The following is a 22,371-nucleotide window of genomic DNA, read 5'->3' as shown; positions in this document are numbered from 1 at the left end:
CAAGATTCACATCAAGACTCACAAGTGGGGGGATAAGTACAATTGCAGAGGTTCTCCCCAAGGAGCAAGTTGTCCAAGTCCCACATTGGACTGCCTTGCCTGAGGGTCCTGCACTGGGCAGAAGAGCCCCTAGAGCATTTGGCTTTGGGGCCAGCAAGTCTTACTTTATGGAGAGTCAGAGGGCTGTGGTAAACAGAGACTCCACACAAAATCTCACACACTCCAGAACACAGGGTAGAAGAGTAATTTTAAAGGAGCCAGGGTCAGACTTACCTGCTAATCTTGGAGAGTCTCCCACAGAGGCAGGAGACAATTGGAGCTCACCCTGGGGACACAGACGCTGATGGCAGCTATTTTGGGGAGCTCATTCTTACCACACTGGTGTTGTCAAGTGCCGTTTTGGAATCTTCCATCTAGTTTATTAATGCTGGGACCTGGTCCTGCCTACCAGCCTGTTGGCACCAGTACTGGAATGCCTCAGGTCAAGCAAGTAGCTGGATGGAGACATAGCCCCATTCTCCAGCAGGCTTGATGACTTAAGACCCCCTGAGCCCAGAGCCACTGTGGGACCTTGCCCTGTCCAAGAGAGGGTCCAGAACCAAGCCCTATACACCAGGGCACAGGCATTAGCCCCAGAACACCCAGGGCCCTGCAGCCAGACACCCTGGGACTCAGCTCCACCCACCAGTTGACCTGCACTAGCTGTGGGACTAGCTTCACTCACCAGTGTGTAGGCACCAGCCCAAGGACACCCTGGGACCCAGCCCTGCCCACCAGTGGGCCAACATACCAACCCCAGGACAACCAGGGCCCTGCAGCCAGAGACCCTAGGACCTGGATCCACCCACCAGTGAGCCGGCACTAGCTCCAGAACTCAGCTTCACCCACCAGAGAATAGACACCAGCCCCGGGATACACCTGAGCCCCAGCCACCCCCACCAGCAGGTGGCCAACAGCCCCAGGACCACCACAGCCCCATAGCCTACCATGTCAAGAACCAGTCTACACACCAGCAGCCTGGCTCCAGCTCCAGGACCACCTGAGCTCCTCAGCCAGAAACCCCAGGATGCAGCCCCACACACTAGGGGGCTAATACCACCTTAGGGACACCCTGGACCCCCTACTTCCCCAGCCAGCCAGGTCAGAAAATGACCCAGCCAACCAGTTGGCCAATAATAGCTCCAGGACCACTGGGAAGCCTGTAGCCAGAAACCGGGGACCTGCTTCCACCAATCAGTGAGCCAGCACTAGCCCTGGGAATCCCCTGGACCCAGGCCCCACTCACAAACAAGCTGACATTAGCCCTGGACCCTCTGGGCCCCAGCCTCACTCAGCAACAGGCCAACACCAGCTCTGTGACACCTTTGACCCCTCAGCCAGACACACCAGGATCCTGCCCCTTTCACTAGAAGGCCAACACCAGATTTGGGACACCCCAGATCCCACAGCCAGCCACGTCAGGAACTGGCCCTGATTGCCAGCAGACTGACTCCAGATATGGGAACCCTGGTCCAACTACCCACTCAAGAACCTGGTTCTGCCCACCAGTGGGCCAGCACTAGCCCCAGGACCTGCTGTGACTCCACAGCCAGCCACCTGGTGACTTAGACCAAACAACCAGCAGGTGGCAGCCTCAACACAAGTCAGAGCCTGGCAACCAACTAGACCAGGAGCCAGCCACATCTACCATACCACCCATAGTAGTCAGCCTTCCACAACAAAAGAACCCAAACAGTCCATATAGAGGCACACCTGGAACATATAGCTCTGGTGACCAAAGGGGAGTGCACTGTTGGGATGCATAGGACATCGCCTACAAAAGGCTACTTCTCCAAGGTTGGGAAACATAACCAACATACTGAATACATACAAATAAAAACAGCAAATTAGGCAAAATGAGACAACACAGAAATATATTCCAAATGAAGGAACAAGATAAAACCCCAGAAGAAGAACTAAGGGAAGTGGAGATAGGCAACCCAAAGAAAAGTTCAAGGTAGTGATTGTAAAGATGTTCAGAGAACTCAGGAGAAGATTGAATGAACAGAGTGAGAAGTTAGAAGTTTTTAACAAAAAATTAGGAAATACAAAGAAGAACCAAATAAAGATGAAGAGTACAATAACTGAAATGAATAATACCTTAAAAGGATTTAACAGTAGGTTAGATGATACAGTGGGATGAATCAGTGAACTGGAAGACAGCGTAGTGGAAATCACTGAAGCAAAACAGAAAAAAAAAGGGGGGTGGGAAGGAAACGAGGACAGTATAAGAGACTTCTGGGACAGCATCAAACATATTAACATTTACATATAGGGGTCCCAGAAGGAGAAGAGTGAGAGAAAGGGGCCATAACATATTTGAAAATATAATAGCTGATAATTTGCCTAACCTGAGAAAGGAAAAAGACATCCAGGCCCAGGAAGCACAGAGAGTCCCAAACAGGATCAACCCAAAGAGGACCATACCAAGACACATTGTAATTAAAATGGCAAAAATTAAAGCTAAAAAGAGAACATTAAAAGCAAAAAGGGGAAAACAACAGGTTATATACAAAAGAACTCCCATAGGCTACCAGCTGATTTTTCAGTGGAAATTCTGCAGGCCAGAAAGGAGTGGCATGATATATTTAAAGTAATGAAAGGAAAAACACCTACAACCAAGAATACTCTACCCAGTAAGGCTTTCACTGAGATTTGTTGGAGAAATCAAAAGTTTTACAGATAAGCAAAAGCTAAAAGAGTTCGGCACCACCAAACCAACTTTACAAGAAATGTTAAAGGAACTTCTCTAAGTGAAAAAGAAAAGACCACAAAAGGAAACACGAAAATTGCAAAAGGAAAAATCTCCTTCGTAAAGGCAAATATGCAGTAAAGGGAGTAAATCATCTACATACATATCTAGTAGGAAGATTAAAAGACAAAAGTAGTAAAATCATCTATATCCAAAATAAGTAGTTAAGGGATACACAAAACAAAGAGATGTAAAATATAATGTCAAAAACAGTAAACATGTCGGGGTGGTGAATAAAATTAAGTTGTTAAAATGCATTTGGCAAACAAAAATCTGTAATAGATACACACACAAAAAGAGAGAATGGATCAGGAATTCCCCGGTGGTCCAGTGCTTAGGACTCTGCACTTTCATTGCTGAGGGCCTGGGTTCAATCTCTGTTCAGGGAATTAAGATCCCTGCACAGGGCACAGCCAAAAGAAAGAAAAAAAAAGGAATCCAAACATAACACTAAAGACAGTCACTAAATCACAAGGGAAGAGAACAAAAGAAGAAGGGAAAAAAAGAGGAAGGAGATATGGGGATATATGTATATGTATAGCTGATTCAGTTTGTTATAAAGCAGAAACTATAATGCCATTGTAAAGCAATTATAGTCCAATAAAGATGTTTAAAAAAAACAACCCAAAACAATTAACAAAATGGCAATAAGTACATACCTACCAATAATTAATTTAAATGTAAATGGACTAAAAATTCAAATCAACAAATAATTCTAAATGTGTATGGAAACACAAAATACCCTGAATAGCCAAAACAATCTTAAGAAAGAAGAACAAAGCTGGAAGTATCACACACCCTGATATTGAACTATACTACAAAGCTACAGTCACTAAAACAGCATGGTATTCGCCCCAAAACAGACACATAGATCAATGGAACAGAATAAAGAGCCCAGAAAAGAACACACACTTACATGGTTGATTAATTTTTTGACGAGAATATACAATGGGAAGGGGCATCCCTGGTGGTGCAGTGGTTCGGAGTCCGCCTGCCGATGCAGGGGACACGGATTCGTGCCCCGGTCTGGGAGGATCCCATATGCCACGGAGAGGCTGAGCACGTGAGCCATGGCCGCTGGGCCTGCGCATCCAGAGCCTGTGCTCCGCAACGGGAGAAACCATAACAGTGAGAGGCCCGTGTACCGCAAAAAAAAAAAAAAAAAAAAAAAAATATATATATATATATATATATATATATATATATATACACACACACACACAATGGGGAAAAGACAGCCTCTTCAATAAATTGTATTGGGAAAACTGGACAGCTACATGAAAAGGAATCAAACTGGACTATTCTCTCATACCATGTACAAAAATAAATTTAAAAAAATGGATTAAAGGCCTAAATGTAAGACCTAAAGCCATAAATCTTCTAGAAGAAAACTTAGGCAGTGAGCTCTTTGACATTGGTCTTAGTAATATTTTTTTGCAAATTTCTTCTTGGTCAAGGGAAACAAAAGCAAAACTAATCAAATGGGACTACATCAAACTAAAAAGCTTCCACACAGGGAAGAAAACTATCAGCAAAATGAAAAGTCCACTTACTGAATGAGAGAAGAATTTGCAAACAATGTATCCAACAAGGGGTTAATGTCCAAAATATTCAAAGAACTCACACAACTCAACATCAAAAAAAGGAACAACCCAATTAAAAAATGGGAGGAGAAATAGATATTTTTTTTCCAAAGAAGACATACAGGTATTCAACAGGCACATGAAAATATGCTCAACATCGCTAATCATTGTTATTCATGAATTTTGAGGTAAATCAAAACCACAATGAAATGAAGTATCACTTCACACCTGTTAGAATGTCTGTTATCAAAAAGACAACAGATAAAAAGTGTTGGCAAGGATGTGGAAAAAAGGGCACCCTCATGCACCGTTGATGGGAATGTAAATTGATGCAGCCACTATGGAAAACAGTTTGGAGTTTCCTTAAAAAATTAAAAATGGAGCTACCATGTGGTCCAGCAATCCCACTCCTGGGTATTTATCTGAAGAAAATAAAAACACTAATTTGAAAAGATATATACACCACTATGCTCATTGCAACATTAATTGCAGTAGCCAGGATATGTAAGCTACCCAAGTGCCCATTAGCCAATGAGTTGATAAAGAAGATGTGACATATATATAGACAGTGGAATATCACTCAGCCATAAAAAAGAATGAAATCTTGCCATTTGCGACAATACGGATGGACCTAGAGGGTATTATGCTAAGTCAAATAAGTCAGACTGAGAAAGATAAATACTGTATTATTTCACTTATATGTGAAATCTAAAATACAAACCAAATGAACAAATATAGCAACAGAAACTGTTATAGATACAGAGAACAAACAGGTGATTGCCAGAGGAGAAGAGGGTGGGGGGAGGAAATAAATGGGGGAGGGAGATTAAGAGGTACAAACTTCCAGTTGCAAAATAAATGTTATAGGCATGAAATATACAGTGTAGGGAATATATTTAATAATTATGTAATATCTTTGTGTGGTAACATGTAACTAGACTCATCATGGTGATCAGTTTGAAATGTATAGAAATACAAGCCACTATGTTGTGTAACAGGAACAAACATATTATTGTAGGTCAGTTATACTTCAAAAAGAAACAAACTCATAGAAAAAGAGACCAGATTTATGGTTACCAGAGGCGGAGGGTGAGAACTGGAAGATGGCAGACAAAAGGCACAAACTTCCAGTTATAAGATAAATAAATACTGGAGATGTAATGTACAACATAATAAATATAATTAAGACTGCTGTATGTTATATGTGTAAGTTGTAAAGAGAGTAAAACCCAAGAGTTCTCATCACAAGGAAACATTTTTTCTATTTCTTTAATGTATCTATACGAGATGATGGATGCTCATTAAACTTATTGTGATAATCACATCGTGATGTATGTAAATCAAATCATTACGCTGTACATCTTAAACTTATACAGTGCTGTAAGTCAATTATATCTCAATAAAACTGGAAGGAAAAAAAGAGGCCCCAGGGAGCTCCTTCTCCCTTCTGCCACATGAGGACACAGCAATGAGAAGACGGTGTCTATGAACCGGGAAGTGGGGCCTCACAAGACACCAATCCCACAGCATCTTCATCTTGGACTGTCCAGTCTCCAGAAGGTGAGAAATAAATGTTTGTTGTTAAAGCCACTTGTCTGTGGTATTTTTGTTATAGCAGCGCAAAAGGATTAAGACAGGCATGTTTAGTATCTTGATTATGGTGGTGATTTCATGGGTATATACATATGTCAAATTCATCAAAATTGATGCATGAAATATGCACAGTTTGTTGTACGTCAACCGTACTGCGGTGAAGCTGTTTAAAAAAATTTAAGATGTCGCTACTTTGCAGTGTCTTGAGAGCTCTGAAAGACGCCTGCACAATGCTCCGTGGTAGAGTGTGTTGCTGGCCCCCGTTCCTCATTCCTTCTCTGCCTCAGCACCCTTTGCCATGTAACTTTGTAGCGCCCTTCCACTGTGGATGGGCGCCTGTCCCATCCCTTGACAGAAAGCATATGGCTCCCCCATATGGCTTGCTTTTGGCAGGGGGATGTCAGCAGATGTGAAAGCTACTGTGATACAGATCCAGGCTGTGTGCTGAGGCTGCCTCTTGCGTCTCTACCATTGCTATGAGAGCATGCCTGGACTGACCTTCTAGAGGATGCGAGACATGTGGAGCAGAGCCAGGTTGCTCTGGTCACCCCAGTCAAGGTCAGCCTACATTGATCAGCCAACAACCATGAACACCTCTCCCCTAGGCTTTTTTGTGAGTCAGCCAAGATCATCAGGCTACCTAGCCAACCCACAGCTGATCCCAAAGAAGTGAGCAGAAATGTGTTTGACGTTAGTCAATGAGGTTCTATGATTTGTGTTAGGTAATCTAACCGTGGTAATAGATAACTGATTCAAGTCCTAAAAGAAGGAACAGTTTGGGGTTATCTGGGAAGGCTTCCTGGAGGAGGTAAAGCAAGTTGGGTTTAATGGTGAACATGAACTGGCCAGGGGAATGACAAGGGGAGGGCAAAAGAGCAGAGACGAGCAAAAGCCTGTAGGCCTGGCAGACCTCAGTGCAGGAAATTGGTACAATAACTCAGTGTGGCCAGAGCCAAGTGTGGTACGAGAAGGGAGAAGGGATGGAGAGAGGGGTGAGTCCTCATCGTGAAGGGCTTGAATGCCAGGCAAAGGCATTTTTAGGGAATAGAGAGCCATGGCAGGTCTTCAGGAGGTTATGAGTTTATAACAATCACGTGGCTAGGGCAGAGGGCAGATTGGAGCCAGCAAGATGGCAAGCTGGGGCCACAGTGCAGATGAGCAGGTGAGCAAGGTTGGCCTGAACTCTGGCTGGGACGGAGATCCCATGAGCGCCATTTGTGGTACAATGACCCCAGAGGGTTCTGTGTGGCTGGTGCTTCCTTTACAGAGTTCTTCCTCATTCCAGGCTCACCTAAGCCGCACCACAGAACCCTTGGCCTGAGTCAAACTCACCTCTCACTGTGGGCAATTAAGTTAAATTTTCCATCAATTTTGTATGGTTTGCTGATAGATTAGAACTGGGCAATAGTGTTTAAGGCTCAAAGTGCAAGGGCTGCAAAGAAGAGCTTCACATGATGCTTGCAAGGTTACTGTATTCATGAGATCCCATGTTTGCCTCCTGTGTTATTGTGAGTTAATTACATGGTGCCTAAATGCATCCCTTGATAATCAACCCACGTTTAATTAACATTACGGATTGATTAAATGGGAATGATGTGCTTATGTGACATAAAGAAGAGTGTTTGTAGGAAGGTGTAATTGGCATTGATGAGGGGAGTGGGCACATTTACAGCTTCAGCTTCTGAATGGCTTCTCCTGAACTCCCTCTAGATGAGCTTTACAGCCTGGAGAGGGGTTAAAATTTACCTAACTGCTATCTTCTAGCTATGTCTGCAGCTCCGGGCAACTTGCAAAAGCTGTCTGGGTTACGGTTTTCTCTTCTTTAAAATGGGGAAGTAATATCTCCAACGCAAGCTAGTTCTTTGCTTTCAAAATGTACGGCCCCAACCTGAAGGGAAGTGCCCTGCTGGCGTCTCCCCACCACAGCCTGTAGCCTCTGCAGACAAAGGGCCCTGCTTAGTCCCTTCTTCAAAAACAGGAACGCTTGTCCCTCTTCTGGGCTCGTTGTGGCCCAGCACCAGTCTGCCTTGCAGTGAGTGCAAGAACAGTTCCTGGCATCAAAATCCTTTCCCGGAAGACGTAGGTCCTCTACACACAGAAAATCTGCAAAGATTCATCATCTTCTAATATTTATGCAGAAGACCAAACTATGAGACAAGGTGAGCATATGGTGCTAAAAATGCAGAATAGATTTACTGTGTCTAAGCCACAAGAACTACATTCCCGTGGTGCCTTACAGGGCTGAGTGGGGAACCCAGGAAGAGGGAAAACCCACTCCTAGCTGATGGGAGATTCTGATGGGTTTTTCTCCAGTGGCAGAGTCATTCATGAGAATCTCAGCATCTTAGAACCTGGAAATTATCAAAAGTTAGAATCTTATGTTACTGAGTTTTAGACTCTTTAATAGAATCTTAAACTATAAAACCTAATGTCAGATGTCAGAATCATAGGATTTTAGGGACCTACATTATCATCTTGCCCAGACACCCAGTCAACATACAAGTCATTCATATATGTGAGAGAAAAGACTTCCAGACGGAGGGAGCAGGAAGTGCAAAGGTCCTAAGGCAGAAATGTGCTTGGTGTGTTTGAGGAATGGGAAGACCTTGCAAGACTCTGAGACTTTGGGCACCTCAGGGTTAAGGGGGAGGATGCTCCCTCAGGGGTAGGCAACTCAAGTGTAGGTGCTGGCCACACAGTGGATGCTGAATAAAAGTCTGAACGTGTTCAGTTCAGGACCCCACACAGCCAGAGGGAGCCGAACATTGGGCGCATAGGAGAGAGGGATGGGGTGTGAGGGGATTGATGAGAAGCCAGGTTGGGATGGGGGGGAGCATGGGGTGCCAAGTAAAGGTCCTGGGTGTTCTTCTTGGAGAAGAGAAGGGACTGTCAGGGGAAAAGGGTGGGCTGCAGTGGAGGCCCCCAGGTGTGGCCTCAGACCACAAGGAAGTGGCTGTGTCCAGGTAGGTGGGAGTATGTTAGACAGGCCAGACCTTGAGTCCAGGCTCTATCCAGGACCCCTGTGTAAGCTTGGGCCGCGGGGTCACCAGAAGAGTAAAGAATGGCCTGATAATGGGGCCTCTGCAGTGCTCAGGACTCACTTCAGCAACTTGTAAACACACTCGGGGACACTGGCCAGTGTCCTGTGGCTGCTTTTAAACGCTCCCCTGGGTGGGGCAGGAGGCTTGCTGAGGGTGAAGGGGAAACAGGGTAGGGAGAGAGGCCAGGAGAGTCAAGTGGAAGGTCACCTGGGGTGTGTGCAGGTTTCTGAGGGATTCAGAGAATACAGACAAATGTCCACTGCTGGCTGAGCACCTACTGTGTGCCAGGGAGTTTACACATCCACTCATTCATTCACAACATTTCATTGAGCACCTACTATGGGCCTGGCCCCAGGCTGAGACCTGGGAAGACAAGTGAATCAACAGATGTGGTCCTACCTTCATGGGGCTCATGTCTAGGTGAAGGAGATGGGGTAAAAACCCCTCAAATAAACAATTAAGTGAAAGAGTGAAGCAGTGAGGTACGTGCCATGTAGAAAACCAACAAGGGCCGAGACGGAACTTTGCCTCCTCACTCATTCTAACAAAGCATCCTGTATTTACAAGAAGATTCTCTCCTGAACCCATTTTACAGCCAGGAAAACTGGCTGAGAGACCCAGAGAGGTGGGTAACTTGCACGGGCAACATGCCTGGGAAGCAGCAGTGCTAGGATCCAAGCCTGCATCAAGAATACACAACAAGTTGTGGCTTGTCTTCCCCACATCCCCCTGTCCCTGGACGAGGGGGTCTCCGTGAGTGAGGGGGTGCACTGTCACCACAGGAACCACAGAACAGGTACTTCCCTGGGCTGAAGGAGCTGTTGGATCGGGAAGACCTGGGTCCCAATTCTGCTTCCTTCACTTGCTTGCTTTCTGATTCTGAGTGTGTTCATTGATTTCCCTGCATCTCAGTTTTCTCCTCTGTAAAATGGGAATGATAACATGTATCTTAAATGGCTGTTGTGAGGATCAAATGAAAAAAAAAGACAAAGTACCCAGCATAGACCTGTAGACACAGTGTTAAAATGTTTCCAGGCACATTGTGTTCAAAAAGTTTGTTCCACTTATTTGGATAAAGGCATATTTTCCCTCTCTCAGTGATTTCAGGCTTTTTCTTAACCCGCACCTACAGGTGCTGGGAAGAACACGTTGCCCAGAAGCCAGAGGAGGCCAAGGCTCTAACCCTCTGCTGTGCAGCCTCAGCCAGGTTACTGAGCTTCTCTGACCCTCAGTTTCCTCATCCATAAAACTGGAACATGACGCCCCCCGGGGAGGCTGTTATGAAGGTTGGATGCGGTGATACAAGTTGAGGGCCTGGTGTGGAACTGGCATAGAATGGGAGCTAGATACACCAGGCTGCTTTGTTTGGCGAAAGGACTTATGCTGTCTTTGAGCTCAGACTTTTCTGTCTTCTAAACCCACGGTGGGACAGGAAGAGCAGTGAGGTCAGAACTGGAGGAGCCGGAGATTGGAGTCCCTCCTCTGCCCCAGACTCGCTGTGCACCTTGGGTGGGTCACTGCACCTCCCTGACCCTCTGTCTCTTTGTCAATAAAACAGAGAAAATTACGTTACTCCTAAACTAGAACCATCGGCAGGACCCAGTGAACCACACGAGAGACCCCAGAAAGGAAGGCGAAATGAAGAATTCTCTGTCAAGCTGTGTGAGCAGCCAGATTGACATGTGGAGAAATAGCAGAAACCCTTTAAGGATGCGCTGAAGGCTGGAACACCTTATTCCTGAACATGTTTATGTAAATTAATTGGATCACCTGTCCTCAGCACATTTTAATTGCAAAATGAATTAAGTTTCAAATGCTCAGCTTGTGGCCCCAGGAAGGGAAGGTAGAACCCAGGTTGGCAGGAAGCCACAGAGACGCTGCCCTTTGTGGTGGCCACGGTGGCCCAACGGAAGTCCCCGTAGCGCCCACCTGCTGGCCAAGACCCCATGGGATGCTGGAGGAGCCTGGGAGGTGGATGAGACTCTCGGAGCAGACGAGCTTATGGAGTCGGAGGGTGGTGGCCTCCTAGCTTGTGAGCCGAGCAGCAGGGCTTAGACAAAGGCGTGGATGGTCCCTGGTGGTGGCCAGAGTGGCCCAGCATGAATACTCCACCCCAGCACCTTTCACTGGCTGCTTTTCCCCTCCTTCATGGCATGTCTACCACGTTCACTGCTGTGTATTTGGGGCTGAGAAGTGTGTCTGGCACACAGGAGGTGCTCAACATGAACGAGTGAATGAATGAGTGAATGCATTTCAACACAGTGAAAGGAGGGGTTTTTCACAGCGTCAGAGTCGTCGCCGGTGGGATGGGCAGCTTCAGGAGGGAGGGTATCTCAGGGCTCTTAGAGGGAGGAGATGCAGGCGTTGGCTGGGACGTAGATTTGCTCGGAAAACCTTTGCCTGGCCCCGCATGTACACCCCTCCTGTCTGCTCTTCCCAGAGAGTTTGGATTCTTCTCTCAGGTCGAGGCAGTGATTTGGGGTCCGTCAAACATGAGCTCGGCTCTGTTTTCTTAACTAATTCGGGAACAGCTTACTTCTTTGTGACTCAGTTTTCTCATTTGTTAAGTGGGACTAATACAGTTGCCCTCCAGTATCTGAGGGGGATCAGCTCCAGGACCCCCTCAGCCCTAGCAGACACCAAAATCCAAGAATGCTCAAGTCCTTATATAAAATGGCGTATTATTTGCATATGACTTATGCACATCCTCCCATACACTTTAAATCATCTCTCGATTACGTATAATACCTAATACAATGTAAATGCTATGTAAATCACTATAAACACAATGTAAATCCTATGTACATAGCTGCTGGTGCACAGCAAATTCAAGTTTTGCTTTTTGTAACTTTCCAGAATTTTTTAAAAAATATTTTTGACCAGTGCACGGTTGGTTGAATCCATGGATGTGGAACCTGCGGATATGGACGGTTGACTAATTCCTGAGGCACCAGGGGCTGTGGAGAATGGGAAGGAAATATATTCTGTAAAGGAAAAATGCACACACAGCGTCAATGGATATTTCCCCTGTTTCCAGAGTCTGTGAACCCACGTGGTCCGGGCTGACAGCCACAAGATGGGGGTTTGGCCACACCAGATCCTGTTGGGAAAGAAGCCTGGACATCTAGTCTCTCGCTGGCAAAACATCAGCACAGCCTGAATGAAAGCTTCCAGGTCTGAGCACCCCCAGGAGGGAGGTGTGGACCACAGAGCGCTGGCAGTGAGGAGTGGGGGTAGAGGGAGGAATGCCTGATTCCTTCTTCCTCCTTCTGGGCAGCCTCATTTCTCTGCTCTGCTCGGCCGCTGCCTCACATTTGGGAGAACATCTTGATCCATCAACACAAGCAGCCGATGAGGTATTTGCATATTCAGTGGGGGAAGGATAATCCAGGTGGCCTCGTGCAATTCCTCTTCTGGTGTGTGAATGTGCACGTGTCCTGGGTGGAGAGCCCACCCGTCTGCCTGCTGCTGAGTTCCCGCGAGGCCTGGGTTTGGCACAGGAGATGCAGGGAGTATTGAGGTGATGTGGTGAGGGTGGGAGTGTTTAGCAGAAATTAGTGCTCAGGGAAATAATTCAATAAATCATCATGAATCAGGGAAGGAATTGCAGCTTCTGCATCCCAGGAGCTCTTGAGTGATGGTTCCCGGATCCTGCTGCTCTGGTGTTCATCTTTCTCCGAAGGTGGTGGATGCGAAAGTGCGGGTTACCAGGCAACCACCAACATCTGTCCCTACCTGGCTCCAACTGCTATGGCCTGGAGGGGAGACACCTGGATAAACTCAAGGACTCTGCAGGGACACACTCAGCCGAGTGGAGTCGCTGGGTCTGCCCGCTGGAGAGCCTGGGCAGATGAAATCACAGGGGAGCTCTGTGCATCATCCACGCAGCCCCAGAGCAGCCCAGAAGTACTGAGGCCTCTGACCATGCTGCTCCAAGCCTGAGCCTCAGCCCCCAGACCCATCCAGACACTCACAACAGAGGGAGGAGCTTGGGAGGTAAAAGCTGTGGACCTGGTCCAAGCCCCATCACCACTTCTCTTGAGCAGGTCCTGAGTCACTGTGTAAATGGGGTAGAAAATGACACCAACTTCTGAAAGGAGGAGTGATCTGTAACTACCCTAGCCTCCCTCCATAAAGCTCCTGGGACTCCTTTCATGGCCTCCTCACACGCTGCTTCCAGCCTGGCAGATACAGCCAGTAGTAGAGAGTATAGAGGGGAGTTTTGGAGGCTGCCAGACCTGGGCTCAAACCCTGGTGAGCTGTGTGACCTTTGGCAAGTTACTTAACCTCTCTGTGCCTCATTTTCCTCATCTGTAAAATGAGGACTATAAGGGTTCTCACCACTCAGGGTGGTTACAAGCTAATGGAAGGAAAGCCAGGGACATAGCAAGTGCTCAGTAAATAGCAGCCTTCATCCTCACCATCACCACCACCACCATCACAATCAGCATTGTCACCACCACCATCAGCATCATGATCATCATCATTGTCAACACTGTCTTCTTCTTCATCATCATCATCATCATTGCCTTCTCTCTGCACACACTGAAATATTATGCAATTGGGACATGCTCCGTAGTCAATTCTCTTTCTTACCATTCTATCATCAGCATTTTCCCACATCACTGAAAATTCCTCAAAAGCATGATGTTAATAGCTTCGCAATTTACCTCATTTAGATGCACCATAATTTACCTCACCATCCTCGCCTGCCAGACACTTGGAGGATTTCAGGCTTTTCTCTTATGCACATCAGGCTTTGATGAACATTCAGAGACCCATGTGCTGAGTCCGTGACCGCATCCTCAGGACAGGTTCCTGCTGCAGAATCATGGCATCCAGAGCAGCCGTGTTTCTCAGACTCGGGGTCTTGGTCATCCAACCATCTTCCTGAAAGTTGTCCCGATGGATGCCCCCCAGCAGCCCACAAGGGTGCCCACTGCACCACTCACAGCCCTGGCCTTCTTCCCAGCTACACGATCATCGAATCACATCCCCGGGTGTCTGGAAGCCTGACAACAAGGACAGAGGTAGCCTGGGGAGGGCAGCCCGGGCAGGGAGTCAGAGGAGCTGGTTCTGCCCCACCTGCCCTCACCTGCTGGGTGCATGACCTGGCCCCTCTCCTCCTCTGGGTCTCCACTTATGCACCTGTTGCAATAGCTCCCCAGCTGTTCTCCCTCCCTCTAGCCCTTCTAGTGTCCAGAACAGGGCCTGACACCCAGTAGGTGTCCAGTGACTATCTGTTGAAGCCTGAACTACCAAAGTGCACTTTATAAAGGACAATTTGAACATGTCATACTCCCAATCCCAGCCTTTGCCAGCATTCGCTTCGATGTAGTTATTTGCTTCTTGCTGCATTTCACTGCAGTGCAGTAGAGGAGTCAGTAAGCCTGGAATTTAAATCTTGGCTGTGCCACTCAGAAGCTGTGTGACCCCAAGCAAGTGACTAAACCTCTCTGTGCCTCAGCCTCCCCTTCTGTAACATTGGAATAATGATGCTTCTTGGTTCATAAAGTTGTGAGAATTTAACACATTCATGTGTATAAAGTGCTTAGAATAGCACTGAGCACATGTAAATGCTGCAGAAGTGTTTGTTTGGGTTATTATTATTAATACACAGTCTAAGGGAGAGTCTCACTTTGGGTGAGATGTGGCTGACCCAGGTGCTGAAGCCCCTGTGTCCCGACCCGTCCCTGAGGCTCCATCCCTGGGCTCAGCTTCCCTCTGGCTGTCTTCCCTCACAGGCATCCTTCTTCTCCGGACTGACCTCACAATTCTAAATATCAGACTAGCTCGAATCCATTCCAAATCCAGTAGTTGATGTCCTCGGAGTCCATGCTGAAAGCCTTCTGTCCCCAAGCCCCCAACCCCAGCAGGGCTGACCTCCACCTGATTGTAGGCCATGGGCAGTGTCACCCTGCTCCAGGCTCATGGGTCCTCCCTTCACTTCGCTGTCCTTGGAGCAATTTCCTCCATGCATCCCTGAGCTGATGTGAGCCTTCAGCAAGGCTGGTCCAGGAGGACCCAGTGCCCCTTCACTGCTGACACTCGCCTCTGCAACTACTCTGTAAATGGGACAGGTCATCCTTGAACACGAGCAGAGGGGCTGCAGCCTGAGTGAGGCAGTGCTGGTCAGCAAATCTGGTGGCTGGCGGGTACACTCAGAGGTGAGGGGAAAGCAGGCAATGGCAGCTCTCAGAGCCTCAGCCTCTTCATCTCGAAAATGGGATCAATAACAGTGTGTTCCTCCAGAGGCTTTGGAGGATTCTAGAGACGATGCCCAACGTGAGCCTGGCCCAGGGTCCAACATGCAGTGGTTGGTTATGGTTCTTAGCAGCATGATCAGATGCCCCCAGGGCTGTTGGATTCCTGGCCGACTCCTGTTCTCTGGAGTTTTCACACAGTTATGGCCTGTCCACACCCAGGACCAGAGGCAGCATCAGGACCAGCATTAGAGAGAAAATGGATTTGACTGGAGCACACGCCCCCTCTGCTGTGTCTACCCTGCCTCCACTCAACTTGCCGCTACCAGGGCTTCCAGAACATGCTCCTGGGCTCTGACCACAGTCCAGTTACATAGTCCCGGTCCAGGGAGGCTTGGTGTCTGGGACCAGAGGATGGGTGAGTAGAGGCCTATCTGCCTGAGGAAGGACTTCATGGGACAGGATGTCTTCCCCTCAAAGTCCTTGTGGGTTCACAAGGTGACATTCCTTCCACTCCGTGGGCCTCCCTAGCAGAGCGCAGTGTCAGGATTTGCATGCCTTCCCCAGCTCTGGCCGCCCTGTGAGGGGTGATTATGATACCCAGTTACAGATGCCCAGTTACAGACCAGGACACTGTCCCCAAAGGGGTCTGGGAGATGCCAGCAGCCTTTTGACATGGTGTCAAATACAATGCAGTCCCCACGGACCCCCAGGGGACCCTCAACATCCAAAGGAGTGGGGGGTCTTGTGGGGGCCTCAGGCTGCAGGGGAGGTTGGGAAAGGGGAGAAGGAGAAGGTCAGCGGGCAGTGGTCAGCGGGAGGAAGCACAGGGGCCTGAAGGGCACAGCCGCCTTGTGGGCGGGATCAGCCTGGCTCTTGGGAGGGGCCAGTACCACTTGTGTGGGTGAGGGGCAGCCTGGGGCAGAGAACTAACTGTTTTAGAAACAGGAAATGGGATGAGAGCATCCTTTCAGGCTCACTGATGGGGCTGCTCTGAGCTGGGAACCCAGGACCTCCCTCTGCAGAGAAGCACCCCCAGCTCTCCCCACCTCAGGGCCCTCTGCACCCTTGTCCCCTCTGCCCAGGGTCTCCCCTCCACTTCTTGCTCTGCAGCTGTGAGCACCAAGCACAGCCCTCAGCACAGCTGTGCTTCCTCACCTGTGCACTTACCTGCTTCCGTCTCCCCTGTTCGATCGTGACCCCCAGGTGACAAGGCAGGGACGGGGCTGCCTCGGTCACAGATGTGTCCCAGGTGCAGGGCGGGCACACAGTGGGCCTTGGTATGTGTGGTGAATGAATGGGGACAGGAGTGACTTAACTCAACTTTGGGAGAGTGATGAAGGAGATGGGGCCTCTCAGGGTTTCCGAGGGCTTTTCTGGGTTAGAAAAACCCAGGGAGGAGGAAGCTCTGTGGCGCAGACCGTGAGAGCTCTGAGGCTCCTGGCCTGGTCAGCAGCAACAAGCCTGCTGCATTCTCCTCTTCTTCCTCCACCTTGATGGCCTGTGGCTGTGGCCTCACACATTGTCTTGCTCTGCCCCTCTGGGGAATGGGGCAGATCTTCTTACGAGGGCACTAATCCCATTCAAGAGGGCTCCACCCTCATGACTTAATTACCTCCCAACAGCCTCATCTCTAAATACCATCACATTGGGGATTAGATTTCAACATATAAATTTTGGGAGGACACAAACATTCAGTCCATAGCAATGACCATCTTCATTGCACAGATGAGAAGCTCAGAGAGGTGCAGGTACTTGCCCACTGTCTCTGGAGAGACAAAGCTCCTGTTTGTGAGTATGAGATGCCTGCCATTTCCCAGTATTATTTATTGGTTGAGATGTTCTTGAGCCCCCTCATTTGGTGTAACATATTTGATTTGAAGCTTGGAAGGACACGATGCAGGGCCTGGAGTTGGGCTGCCTTGAGAGGAAGCTGCTCTGCTTTCTCCTGTGACATCCTTATCTCAGAAGCCCCAGAAACTCCCTTCTTCTCATCCATAATCATTCACTGAGCCCCTGCTGTAGACACTGGGCTGGGGCAGCTGGCGTCAGGCAGTGGAGGAGCCATCTGCGGCCAGGGACAGCGGTGATCCATCATGGCTCCTCAAGGCCCGGCTTAGAGGGCGTGGGCTGCAGTAAAGAAGGAGGAGGGGAAAAAAGAGGCCTCCAAAAGTTGAGGTGGAAACGGAATCCAACACAGACACTCCCACTGGTCTGCCTGTGATGTGGGATCACAGCCAAGCTTATCTCCTCATCCATCTCCAGTGATCAGCTCCGTAATACTTACCTCGAACATTCACTGGAGTGTGGGTGTGCGTTCTAGACCCTCTGACCTGCAGTGTGACCCTATGCAAGTGCTGCCCCTTACGGGGGCGTCTTGATTTCTCCATCTTGACAGTAAGGAAGTTGGGGCAGCTCAGGGTTTCCTAACCTTGGTTGTGCATTAGAATGTCCCGAGGTGGTATGGAGCTTTAAAAAATACAGATACCTGGACCTCTTGCCCAGAGACTCAGACTCTGTCAGCCTGAGGCTATGTGATAGCCTGGCTATAAGCCAAGACTATGGAGTCAGATAGTACTGAACTTGAATCTTAAGTCTGCCTCTCACTTGCTGTGTGACTGTGGGCAAGTATCTGCACCTCGCTGAGCTTCTCATCTGTACAATGAGGATGGTCATCATTATGGACTGAATGATTGTGTATTTCCAAAATTTATGTGTTGAAATCTAATCTCCAATGTGATGATATTTGGAGGTGGGGCCATTGGGAAATAATTAGGTCATGAGGGTGGAGCCCTCATGAATGGGATTAGTGCCCTCATAAGAAGACCAGAAAGCTAGCTCACTCTCTCTTCTCTATGTGAGAATACAATAAGGAGGCTGTCTGCAACCCAGAAGAGGGCTCTCACCAGAACATGACCATGCTGGCAGTCTGATCTTGGACTTGCAGCCTCCGGAACTGTGAGAAATAGATGTCTGTTGTTTGTAAGCCACCCAGTCTATCGTACTTTGTTATAGCAGCCTGAATGGACTAAGAGAGTCATGGGACCTGGTACACAGGTTGTGTGAGGAGGTACTGGGACAGTGAGTCCAAAATGCTCACCTAGAACTGGGCATACAGTGGATCTCTGGTCATGTGACTCAGCTGAGCCTCAAGTCCCGTCTCCCTGCCTGGCCCTCCCACTCGCTGTTCCTGCAATGTCTCCTGCCCTGGGGCCTGCAGTGGCTCTGCCTGTTCTTCCCTCTTGATCAATCTCCCCTTTTTCTTCTCCCACTTAACAAACAGCTTCACTTAGAAAGCCATCTGGGAGTATGAATGACACAAGGCACATTTTGCAGAATAAGTTTTCAGAGAGAAGAGCTGAGAAAATAAAGGCACAGCACACATTTCCAATCTTATTGGGCCCCATGCTCTGACCTCTGGAGTAAAATTGGATTTCTGTGTTGTGCACCCCCTGCTCTGCATCCCCTCCACCCCTGCAACCACATGACCTTCCCAACGTTCTGGGCTCCCTCTTCATTTGTCTTTGAGAGGTCCTGTTCCCAATGTCTCCTACTGATTCCCTCCCTCAGGAAAAATTCCCTTCTCTTTCATGGAGGTGGGGGAGGGGCTGCAGCTGGGGCTACCCTAACCCAAGACTCCCCGCTCCTGTGTGAGCACTGACCCACCTCGGGTAGCTGCTCTCTCTCCCTACAAGAGTCCCAGGTGAAGGTTGTCTTCTTCTGTGGCGTTTCCCAGTACAGATTTAAGACCAAACAGTGTGTGCCCTGTGAAGGAGAGATGTGTCCACAGTTGGGAATGATGGGTGGATCTGGGGAGGGGTAATGAGCTCCCTGTCACTGGAGGTGTACACAGAGGATGGGTGAGCACTCAGCAGAAAAGCCTCACAGGAGGCAAACTAACATAGAGGCTGGGGCATGGGCTTTAGAAGCCAAGAGATCTGGGCTGAGTCCTGGTCACGTTGATTGCAAGGTGTCTGACCTTCAGCAATGACTTATACTCACCAAGCCTGGGTTTCTTCATCTGGAAAATCAGGCAAAACAAGTTTCCACTTCCCAGGGTTGTTATGGAGACAAAAGTACATAATATGTGCAAAGCACTGAACACGGAGTGTGGATTATCATTACCAGGAGGGGAACTGGCCAGGATTTTGACACTCAAGCAACTTATGATTCAAAATTTCTGTGATTCAAAAAACCTAAATCTCTGAGAGTCTATAATTCAGCTGCCCTAAGATGATAAGACTTCATAAGATCCTGAGGCTTCAAGACAGTGTGGTGGTGTTATTCTTCCCATCTAATGCTCATAGGAACCTGAGGCTTTGTGATTCCAGATTCACTCTCCATTCCCCAGCACTGGAGCCTGTCTCAGCCCCTGCAGGTGGTCTGAGGTCTGAGACATCTCCTTGGCCCTCTTCCCTCCCTCCCTCTTCCCTCTTCCAGTCTTGCATCTTGATTCCCACCAGCCCTACTACTTCTCTTCCATCCCCTTTGCCCAAATCCAGCACCTTTACCCCAGATTCACCAGGTCCCTCTGCTCCAGTCCCATGTCCTGCGTTTCCCACCTCCACATCTGTTCCCCCCTCACTGCCCCATCTCCCCATCCCCACCCTACCTTCCAGGCCAAGTTTGAAAGTTGAGCTTGGTGAGGCTCCCTCAACTCCCAGTGGAAATCAATGTTCTACTTCTCAGTGTTTCCAGAACAGTTGGTCTAAACCACGATCACCACAGTTATCTGTCTGACCTCTTACTACTGTGGGGAGGAGACTTCTTCCCTCACTCTATGTTAGACTCACCTCTGAGGCCCCTCCAAGGGCTCTCCACAATCTCCCAGAGCTCCTTTTACCTCTCTGACCCTCCTCTGTCTCTCCTCGTTCTTACACACTGGTACCTGCTCTGGAATGAATTGTGCCCTCCACCCAATTCATATGTCGAAGCCCTCACCCCCAATGGGATGGTATTAGGAGTTGTGCCCTTTGGAAAGTGATTAGGTTTTGATGAGGTCATGAGGTGGAGGCCCCATGATGGGATTGATGTCTTTATAAGAAGACACCAGAGAGCTAGCTTGCTTTCTCTCCTCCAAGTGAGGACACAGTGAGAAGTCACTGTCTGCAGCCCAGAAGAGGGCTCTCACCAGAACCCTGCCATGCTGGCACCCAGATCTCAGACTTCCAACCTCCAGAACTGTGAGGAAATTCACTTCTGTTGTTTAAGCCCATCCGCAGTCTGTGGCATTTTGTTCTGGCAGCCTGAGCTGAGGAAGACAGGTTTTAGTACTGAGAAGAGGTACTGCTGTAACAAATATCTAAAATTGTGGCAGCAGCTTTGGAACTAGGTAGTGGGGAGAGGTTAGAAGAGGGTTGAGGTGTGCGCTAGAAATATGGATGTTAAGGGAGATTCTGGTGAGGTCTCAGGAGGAAAGAGGAACATGTTATTGGAAGCTGGAGCGAAGGCAAAATGGCAAAGAACTTGGCTGAACTGTTGTTCTGGTGTTTTGTGGAAGACAGAAGTTGCAAGTGATGAAATCATGCATTCAGCTGAGGAGATTTCTAAGCAAAGTGTTGAAGGAGCAGCTTGGTTTCCCCTGATTGCTTCGAGTGAAATGAGAAAGGAAAGAGGTGAATTGAAGAGGGAATTGTTCGGCCAAAAGGAGCCAGAACTTGAAGATTTGGAGGATTCTCAGACTCTTCATATAGAAAAAAAAAAAAAAATAGAGAGAGAGAGAGAAAGAAACTTATTTTGCAGAGAACTTGTGGACTTGATCAGCTTTCTCTGCAGAAGCCTGGCATGGAGATGGGACCGCACTAGTGGAGACACTGCCAGCTGCAATAAAGGGGACAGAGAAGGTGAGAAGAGATGAAGGAAGGCTGTCAGATCTCTTCAGTTCTATGGGACTGGCCATAGATAGTGCAGCTGTGAACATGCACTATCTTTCAAGGACCCCAAAGGCAGTTCAGGGATCATCAGGGCTGCCACTCCTAGTACAGCCAGAGTGCACAGGCTCAGGAGGCAAGGTTGCTTCCACCTGGGCTTGAAAGGGTGGGATGGGGCCCTCACAGAGAGCTTACTGCCTGGTGCCCTGTCCAACAAAGGGATCGGGCTGCCCTGTTGAGCCGTGGGGGTGATGCTGCCACCCCAATGGACCTGGAGGGCAGAGCACTGAACCAGAGAGGATTCTTCTAGAGCCTTAAGAACTCATGAAATCTGCCTTGCTAGGTTTTGGACTCCTTGGGACCTGCCTCCCTTTCCTTCTTTCCTATTTCTGCCCAGTGGAAGGGGAATGTCTAGCCTGTGCCTGTCTCATCACTGTATTTCAGATGCACTTATCTCTTCTCACAGGTTCACAGCTGGAGAGGAATGTTGCCTCAAGATGAATCATACCTCGAGTCTCATCCATATGTGATTTAGGTGATATTTAGAGAAGACTTTGGACTTCAGGCTTTAGAGTTGATGCTGGAAGGAGTTAAGAGTTTGGAGCCTGTTGGGATGGAATGAATGTAGTTTACATTCAAGAAGGACGTGAATTTGGGGGCCAGTGGTGGAACGCTTTGGACTGAATTGTGCCCCCCCCCCATTTATATGCTGAATTCCTAACCTCCAATGTGATGGTATTTGGAGATGGGGCCTTTGGGAGGTAATTAGGGTTAGATGAGATCATGGGGGGGGGCCTTTACGATGGGATCAGTGCCCTTTTAAGGGACACCAGAGAGCTCTCTCTCTCTCCCTCTCTCTCTCTCTCTCTCTCTCTCTCTCTCTCTCTCTCTCTCTCGCTCTGCATTATGACACAGCAAGTAGGCAGAGATCTGCAAGCCAGGAAGAGAGCTCTCAACAGAACCCCACCATGCTGGCATCCCAATCTCAGACTTCCCAGCCTCCAGAACTGAGAGCAAATTGATTACTGCTGTTTAACATCCCCCAGCTGGTGGCATTTTGCTGTGGCAGCCTGAGCTAAGACAGTGCCTGGCTCCCCTCATGGCCCTCCTCTCTTCTCCCGCTCCCTGAGTGAGCTCAGCCACGCCTGTGGGCCCATCCCCTGTGTATGGACTAACAGCCCCTGATCTCTATCTGCTGCCACCACCCCCGCAACTATAATTCGTATTGAGAGTCCCTGATGTACCACATGGCCTTGTGCTGGACATATGGTGTTGAGCTGAACAGGCTGT

General features: G+C 48.5%; 1 pseudogene; it reads right to left on the bottom strand.

The window, feature by feature from the left end:
• LOC137208742 (eukaryotic translation initiation factor 4E transporter-like) overlaps window positions 1-13,531 on the bottom strand; it is a 51,337-nt pseudogene extending 37,806 nt beyond the window's left edge.
• Between the last annotated feature and the right edge of the window lie 8,840 nt (window positions 13,532-22,371).

This window comes from Pseudorca crassidens, chromosome 2, assembly GCF_039906515.1.
Source record: "Pseudorca crassidens isolate mPseCra1 chromosome 2, mPseCra1.hap1, whole genome shotgun sequence".
In the NCBI taxonomy this organism is placed as follows: Eukaryota; Metazoa; Chordata; class Mammalia; order Artiodactyla; family Delphinidae; genus Pseudorca; species Pseudorca crassidens.
The sequence above is the reverse complement of the archived record's forward strand: the minus strand, read 5'-3'. Positions and strand labels throughout refer to the sequence as shown.